The sequence below is a fragment of the Hevea brasiliensis genome, chromosome 9 (assembly GCF_030052815.1).
Source record: "Hevea brasiliensis isolate MT/VB/25A 57/8 chromosome 9, ASM3005281v1, whole genome shotgun sequence".
Lineage (NCBI taxonomy): Eukaryota > Viridiplantae > Streptophyta > Magnoliopsida > Malpighiales > Euphorbiaceae > Hevea > Hevea brasiliensis.
The window spans coordinates 9,644,745-9,654,742 of NC_079501.1; positions in this window are offsets into that span (position 1 = coordinate 9,644,745).

The window sequence follows — 9,998 nt, forward strand, 5'->3', positions numbered from 1 at the left end:
ACCTAGTGGGAAGTTGCGATTCTCGCAATTAGGAGCCCTAGACCAGGGGGAAAAATTATAAAATAGTTTTTGGGACTCCAGAGAAGGGTCATTGAGGTTCCTATGGCATCAGAATGCCAAGAAAATATTTAGAAAAAGTTTTCAATCGGTACAGACAATTTTGACCCGTTAAGCCAAACGGAGGGCATTTTGGTCATTTCGCCTTCAGAGGTGATTTTTGGCCGACTTGTCCAGTTAAGTAAATAATTATTATGATATAAAATATGAATAAACATACCTAAAAATTAAATTAAAAATGAGTAGAGATGAAAAGAAAAGAAAATCAATAAAATGCCAAATATGACATCATTATGATGTCACTTAAAAGCTTCCACCAATTATAACTAAACAACCAATTAATTAACCAATAAAAGAGATAAATATAACCAAAGAAATAAAAAAAAATACAGCAGCCATCTTCTTCCTTACAACCAGCCAAAACCCATCTTCCTCTCCCTCCATTGAAGCTCTTGTTTCAAGCTTGATTCCCTTCACTCCCCACCATAAAATCCCTTCTTCTCTTCATTAAAACCTGTCCACTCATCTTGGGAAAGTGTTTGGCAGCCTAGAAAAGGAAAGAAAGTGAAGTTTGAGCTTGGAAAATCTACCCTACAAGAGGTTAGTGCACATATAAACCTTAAACTCTTTATTTCCATGTTAGAGACTTGAAATAGGTAAGAATTTGTGAATTAAATGAACCAAATATATGTGTATGTCCACCATGAATTTCGGCAGCCCTAAGGAAGGAACAATGATGGAGTGTTTTTGATGGTTTTAATGGACTTAAAATGAATTAGAGATTATGTTTAAGGTGTATATACACATATAGAATGAATGAAAGTGCTTAACTAGGTGTATGAGTGAATTGAAAGGGAAAATTAGGGTTTTGAGAGTGAAAATTTGACTTGGCTTATGAAATGATTAAAGGACATTCTAATGGTCAATTAGTGACCATTTGAGGCAAGTTAATAATAATTTGAAGTGAGCTAATGCATGGCAAAGTGGAATGGTAGGCTGCCTAGGGACAGCAGCAAGGGTGGCTGTGATTCCAGCCCACTTAGACAGCCATAACTTTGGCTGTGTAGGTCCAATTGGTGTTTGGCCAATTGGAAATGAAACTAGACTTATAATGGCACAATTTTTCTGAAGAAACCATTACCAAAAGACCAAAGCAAGTGGACCAAAAGTTGGCCTCAATCCGGATACCCTGCAATTCAATTCTGCAGAATGACCAAATGAACAGTAACTGTTCATTTGGCCATAACTCACTGTAGAAATGGTCAAGTGACCTGACATTTTTACAGCAACAAGTTAAGACATAGACAAACAACTTTCATGAAGAAACCTACCCCAAATTATGACCAGAACCTAACCCAAATGGCAGTGGCAGTCACTGTTCATGGTACTGTAGATTTGGTAAATTCTGCAGAATTGAAATCCGGCCAGCTGTGGTTTTTGGACCATATCTGGAGCTACAAAACTCCAAATGGAGTAATTCAAAAAAAGAAATTCAACTAGACAAAATAAGCAACAACTTTCATGTTTACCATTTCCTCAAATTCCCACTGCAACAGGACCCAATGGAACAATAAAGTTGGGTCACAAAAACTGAAAATTCTGCTCTTTTGGTTTTAGGTTTGGAAATGGATTTGGTGGTTAATTCCAACAAGTTTTAAATGTAAAATGTGGTACATTGGGGGTGCTAAAACCAATATACCTATTTTCTATCCAAAAGTCAACATTTTTGTTGACCAATGAGGTGAATAGTGACACCAAAACTTGAAATTCAAAATTTGAAATTAGAAATGCATCTAGGAGACTTTAAATTGCAATTGGCAATTAATACTAGCAAATGTAAAGCTCAAAATGTGAGATCTTGGTGTAATTAGAATTAATATATCCACTAAGTATGAAAAAGTCAACATTTTGATTGACTAGTAAGGTGAATAGTAATCAAAATGATTAGTAAATTAAGATGAAAACCTAGAACCAATTCTAAGCTTAAATGCTTAGAATTGTATGACAAATGTAGACTATGCATCCTAGTCAAAATTGTTAAAAAGGAATTAAGGCCATAAATTTGAAATCCATGAAATGTTTATGGATTACTTGAAACATGAAAAATAACTCACCTAATTGATGTGAATAGATAGTTAGGGCTTATATGCCCATCACAAATGGAATTCATAAAATATTAATAATTCAACTTGAAATATAAAATTTGTAATTACATAAGTAGATTCTTGAATGTATAAATGAGAAAAGGGAAAATGTTTTGAATACAATGGTACATGTGAACCATTGTTTAGAATTGTGATTAATATGAATAACATAATGAATGAATAAATGAACCATATTAATGTATGAATGAGACATTAGTTCTCATTATTGTAGAGAGGAGAAATATTTTAAGTACAATGGTATAAAAGGATAATTGATGTGAATTGCGATCATATAAATGATCAAATGAATGTATGAATTATAATTGAAATTTATCATGAAATAATGAAGTCATAAAACACAATATATTAATATTTAATGATATTATGTGCCCGTATTGCCTAGACATGTGTGTCAGATTGGATAGTTTGGCATGCCAATAGGGTATTGTTTTAGCAGTACTGCGAAAGGCTTTATGCCTATATTCATGGCTTTATGCCCGTATTCATGGCTTTATGCCAACATTTATGGCTTTTATGCCCGATTGTGTTATTATGGCCCTTTTAGCCATACTGACTGCATACGTGGTTGACGTTCTGCGTCCCATGGTATGACGGCCCGAGGCAATCATGCGGTGTCCAGCACAACGACTGTTATCCAGTTTAGTCAGCCTGTCATAGGTTACTTGAGCAGTGAAATTTATTGAAATAATTTAAGAATATTAGCAATTAAAAATATTAGATATGAAATAAAAGAAATGAGTAAGATGACTTAAAATAAATTAGAATAGTTATTTATTAAAAAGAATCGAAATGAACTGGACCGATATCAAAATTTACTTATTATGAAATAACTGAGACAACCTAGAAGTATTGAGAAAAAGCTAAAAGATTAGCAAGAAAATTATAACACACATAAATATTGCAAATGTGACTAACATGATAATATAAGCATATATTTATTATTTTTAAATCATTTTTCTTTGTACATTATTTCTATACATTGGCGAAATAAACACTTTCAAAGAAGACTAAATTAGGATAAAACATATCAAATTTTAGAAACCGCATGTGAAGTATAAATAAATCTTAATTATTTAAATTATGTTTTATTTCTATCTTTATTTGTATATTATTTCCTTGTTATATTATTGCACCACTAAGCAAAGAATGCTTAGCGCGATGGAATTGTTTCTCGTAGCATCAAGTTAAAGCCCAAAGAAATACTAAATGTAGATTTTGAGATTCGACCGCAGAGCTGCTCAAGGTTGTCACCTCCTCAGCAATGCATGTAGATAGGGCTCACATTAAGCATATCATGTATTTTGTGTATGTTATTTATTTCTTATATTGTAATCTAAATTAGCAAATTGTAATTAATTTGTATATCATGTAAATTAATGATCTATTTAATTATTGCATATGATGTAAATTAATGCAAATTTGAGAATTTTGCTGTAAGAATGGAGCATGAATGAATTTATACAAATGAGTATAGATTTGAATTACATAATAATTTTTCAAATGATGATATGAGTGTGGAAATGATTATGAAATTGAAATGTATGGATAAGATTTTATTTTAGAAATATTGTTGAATTTCAAACAGGTGAATATTGAAATACGCCAAACGATAATAAAATAGGGAAACTCACTGGTTTCTCCGTTGAAAAATAATTGATATTAAATTAAATGAATTCAAAATTATTTAAGAAAAATAAGGTAAGATAAGTTAGGTGCTCCAAGACCGATTGTAGCATGCCTTGCTTTGTGGCGGGTGAGGGGTGTTACATTTATTGTATCGAGCGGTTTAGGCGTTCTCCTAGGCATAGACAGATAGAATAAGATTGTGTGCATGACATGCATTGCATTCATATGAGTCGAGGTGACACTAATGCATCTATTTTCTTGGTTATTTTAGGTTAAGGTATGGACTCGTAATCGCAGAGGGGTAGTAGAAGAAGTAGTGTCGTATTCGACCGGGAGTGATATTGAAAATCGGGAGATCCTACTCCACCAAAGGCAAGAGGTGCCTCAGACAACCCCAACAGGCCTTGTTTGAGCAGATGACCGAATTCTTTCAACAGATGATCGGGTTATTCCACCATTGCCTCGTAAATCACCTCTAGGAAAAATTAGGAAGTATGGAGTCAGAGATTTCAATGGCGTAAAGGAAGATGATTCTTCAATGAGTATTGGTTAGAAAGGATCAAAGAGTCCTCGCAGGCTCCATTGCACACCGTAATAGAGTTTGGAGTGTGCGCTTTCATTGTTACAAGAAGTCGCATATCGATGGTGGGATGTTGTAATCAAGGTAGTGCCACCACCGACGTATCTTGGGAATTCTTTCCGATAGAGTTCAGAAGAAATATATTAGTGTGTTCATGAAGAGGAATGTAAGAGGAGTGGTGATCATCAAAAGAGGAAATTTGGACAATCTAGTAATAAGAGACCGAGAGAACAGCTTAAGTCGACATCCGATCAAAGTAAGAGATCTAGACCCGTGCCTATACACGTAAGAGATCAACCGTAAAACACTAGTAGTGAGTGCGCCAGACAAGCAAAATGTGGCCATTGTAACAAGTGGCATAAAGGTGAATGTAGGGATTGACGGAGCTCGTTATAGATGTGGAGCCATAGAACATCATCCAAAGATTGTCCTAAGAGAAATTTACCACTGACTCCAAACAGAGGTCGTGGAAGGACCAAGTACAACAAGAACACCACTTCAAATATCACCCAAGCCAGAGAGGAGCAAGAAGCCCCAAATGTGAATTTGAGGTAAAGTATCCTTCCCTTCTGATATGCCTAAGTGTATAATGATAGATTCGAAAAGACTAAATAGTACCATATATATAAAAGAAGTAGACAGAGGGAGCAATAGGAAGGTAAAAGAATTATCCTAGATACCTAAACCCAGTAAATTTCGAGGACGAAATTTAAATTAGAGGGGAAGAATTGTAACACCCTCACTGTAGCAATTCCGTACATTCTACTGTTTCGGTGACCAGTGTCGGTCCGGACAGCTAGAACGTTCGAAAAAATATTTAAACTAAAGTGAGGAACCATAAATAACTCAAATATTAATAAGAAAAATTTAGTAAAAATTTTAGAAATAAAATACAACCAAGTTAAACGAGCCTATGCCTAGCGATGGGTAACTCAGTGGGAAGGAAGTTGCGATTCTCGCAACTAGGAGCCCTAGACCCAGGGGAAAAATTATAAAATAATTTTTGGGACTCCAGAGAAGGGTCATTGAGGTTCCTATGGCATTAGAATGCCAAGAAAATATTTAGAAAAATTTTTCAATCGGTACAGACAATTTTGACCCGTTAAGCCAAACGGAGGGCATTTTGGTCATTTCGCATTCAGAGGTGATTTTTGGCTGACTTGTCCAGTTAAGTAAATAATTATTATGACATAAAATATGAATAAACATTACTAAAAATTAAATTGAAAATGAGTAGAGATGAAAAGAAAAGAAAATTAATAAAATGCCAAATATGACATCATTATGATGTCACTTAAAAGCTTCCACCAATTATAACTAAACAACCAATTAATTAACCAATAAAAGAGATAAATATGACCAAAGAAATAAAAAAAATACAGCAGCCATCTTCTTCCTTACAACCAGCCAAAACCCATCTTCCTCTCCCTCCATTGAAGCTCTTGTTTCAAGCTTGATTCCCTTCACTCCCCACCATAAAATCCCTTCTTCTCTTCATTAAAACTTGTCCACTCATCTTGGGAAAGTGTTTGGCAGCCTAGAAAAGGAAAGAAAGTGAAATTTGAGCTTGGAAAAATCTGCCCTACAAGAGGTTAGTGCACATATAAACCTTAAACTCTTTATTTCAATGTTAGAGACTTGAAATAGGTAAGAATTTGTGAATTAAATGAACCAAATATATGTGTATGTCCAACATGAATTTCGGCAGCCCTAAGGAAGGAACAATGATGGAGTGTTTTTGATGGTTTTAATGGACTTAAAATGAATTAGAGATTATGTTTAAGGTGTATATACACATATAGAATGAATGAAAGTGCTTAACTAGGTGTATGGGTGAATTGAAAGGGAAAATTAGGGTTTTGAGAGTGAAAATTTGACTTGGCTTATGAAATGATTAAAGGACATTCTAATGGTCAATTAGTGACCATTTGAGGCAAGTTAATCATAATTTGAAGTGAGCTAATGCATGGCAAAGTGGAATGGTAGGCTGCCTAGGGACAGCAGCAAGGGTGGCTGTGATTCCAGCCCACTTAGACAGCCATAACTTTGGCTGTGTAGGTCCAATTGGTGTTTGGCCAATTGGACATGAAACTAGACTTATAATGGCACATTTTTGCTGAAGAAACCATGCCCAAAAGACCAAAGCAAGAGGACCAAAAGTTGGCCCCAATCTGGATACCCTGCAATTCAATTATGCAGAATGACCAAATGAACAGTAACTGTTCATTTGGCCATAACTCACTGTAGAAATGGTCAATTGACCTGACATTTTTACAGCAACAAGTTAAGACATAGACAAACAACTTTCATGAAGAAACCTACCCCATATTATGACCAGAACCTAACCCAAATGGCAGTGGCAGTCACTGTTCATGGTACTGTAGATTTGGTAAATTCTGCAGAATTGAAATCCGGCCAGCTGTGGTTTTTGGACCATATCTGGAGCTACAAAACTCCAAATGGAGTAATTCATAAAAAGAAATTCAACTAGACAAAATAAGGAACAACTTTCATGTTTACTATTTCCTCAAATTCCCACTGCAACAGGACCCAATGGAACAGTAAATTTGGGTCACAAAAACTGAAAATTCTGCTCTTTTGGTTTTAGGTTTGGAAATGGATTTGGTGGTTAATTCCAACAAGTTTTAAATGTAAAATGTGGTACATTGGGGGTGCTAAAACCAATATACCTATTTTCTATCCAAAATTCAACATTTTTGTTGACCAATGAGGTGAATAGTGACACCAAAACTTGAAATTCAAAATTTGAAATTAGAAATGCATCTAGGGGACTTTAAATTACAATTGGCAATTAATACTAGCAAATGTAAAGCTCAAAATGTGGGATCTTGGTGTAATTAGAATTAATATATCCACTAAGTATGAAAAAGTCAACATTTTGGTTGACTAGTAAGGTGAATAGTAATCAAAATGATTAGTAAATTAAGATGAAAACCAAGAACCAATTCTAAGCTTAAATGCTTAGAATTATATGATAAATGTAGACTATGCATCCTAGTCAAAATTGTTAAAAAGGAATTAAGGCCATAAATTTGAAATCCATTAAATGTTTATGGATTACTTGAAACATGAAAAATAAGTCACCTAATTGATGTGAATAGATAGTTAGGGCTTATATGCCCATCACAAATGGAATTCATAAAATATTAATAATTCAACTTGAAATATAAAATTTGTAATTACATAAGTAGATTCTTGAATGTATAAATGAGAAAAGGGAAAATGTTTTGAATACAATGGTACATGTGAACCATTGTTTAGAATTGTGATTAATATGAATAATATAATGAATGAATAAATGAACCATATTAATGTATGAATGAGACATTAGTTCTCATTATTGTAGAGAGGAGAAGTATTTTAAGTACAATGGTATAAAAGGATAATTGATGTGAATTGCGATCATATAAATGATCAAATGAATGTATGAATTATAATTGAAATTTATCATGAAATAATGAAGTCATAAAACACAATATATTAATATTTAATGATATTATGTGCCCGTGTATTGCCTAGACATGTGTGTCAGATTGGATAGTTTGGCATGCCAATAGGGTATTGTTTTAGCAGTACTGCGAAAGGCTTTATGCCTATATTCATGGCTTTGTGCCCGTATTCATGGCTTTATGCCAACATTTATGGCTTTTATGCCCGATTGTGTTATCATGGCCCTTTTAGCCACATCGATCGCATACGTGGTTGACGCTCGCATCCCATGGTATGACGGCCCGAGGCAATCATGTCCAAAGTGCCAACGAATTCTATCCATTTAGTCACTGTCATAGGTTACTTGGGCAAAGGAAATTTATTGAAATAAGTTAAGAATATTAGCAATTAAAAATATTAGATATGAAATAAAAGAAATGAGTAAGATGACTTAAAATAAATTAGAATAGTTATTTATTAAAAGAATCGAAATGAACTGGACCGATATCAAAATTTACTTATTATGAAATAACTGACAACCTAGGAAGTATTGAGAAAAGCTAAAAGATTAGCAAGTAAATTATAACACACATAAATATTGCAAATGTGACTAACATGATAATATAAGCATATATTTATTATTTTTAAATCATTTTTCTTTGTACATTATTTCTGTACATTGGCGAAATAAACACTTTCAAAGAAGACTAAATTAGGATAAAACATATCAAATTTTAGAAACTGCATGTGAAGTATAAATAAATCTTAATTATTTAAATTATGTTTTATTTCTATCTTTATTTGTATATTATTTCCTTGTTATATTATTGCACCACTAAGCAGCAATGCTTAGCACGATGGAATTGTTTCCTCGCAGAGGTACCGGGTTAAAGCCCAAGAAATACTAAACAGAGATTTTGAGATTCGACCAGAGCGCTCAAGGTTGTCACCTCTCAAGAATGCATGTAGATAGGGCTCACATTAAGCATATCATGTATTTTGTGTATGTTATTTATTTCTTATATTGTAATGTAAATTAGCAAATTGTAATTAATTTGTATATCATGTAAATTAATGATCTATTTAATTATTGCATATGATGTAAATTAATGCAAATTTGAGAATTTTGCTATAAGAATGGAGCATGAATGAATTTGTACAAATGAGTATAGATTTGAATTACATAATGATTTTTCAAATGATGATATGAGTGTGGAAATGATTATGAAATTGAAATGTATGGATAAGATTTTATTTTAGAAATATTGTTGAATTTCAAACATGAGAATTTTGCTATAAGAATGGAGCATGAATGAATTTGTACAAATGAGTATAGATTTGAATTACATAATGATTTTTCAAATGATGATATGAGTGTGGAAATGATTATGAAATTGAAATGTATGGATAAGATTTTATTTTAGAAATATTGTTGAATTTCAAACAGGTGAATATTGAAATACGCCAAACGATAATAAAATAGGGGAAACTCCGCTGGTTTCTCCGTTGAAAAATAATTGATATTAAATTAAATGAATTCAAAATTATTTAAGAAAAATAAGGTAAGATAAGTTAGAGTACTCCGGCACCGATTGTAGCATGCCTTGCTCGGCTACACTGTAGCCGGGTGAGGGGTGTTACATTAGCTCACTCTCCACATAATAAAATATCATAACTCAAATGGGAGCTCAGCTCCCTCATATCCCATCATGCATACAATTTATAATCTTACAGGTTCAATATAACTTTTATAATACAGGCCCAAAATAAAATAAGTACTTCTAACACATGTGAAGTCCAAAAATTTAACTCAATTGTTCAAAATACATTAAATACTTTCAATGGACCTGCGAAGAAGAAAAGTAGGTTAACCACAACAATAATCCTCCTGTAGCCTGGAAAAATAAATAAATAGGAGTGAGCGTTCAACTCAGAGAGTAAAATATCAATTTTAACTATAATCTCTATAGCTATCTAAAGCTAATGCACCCTGTAGAGTGAAATGCAACATCATCAAAACTTTCATATCATAATAGCAAAAAGGCAATTTGGAGCACTCACACACTCAACATCACCGATAATACATATATGGAAGTCGATCCTCATACAAATTTAATCCA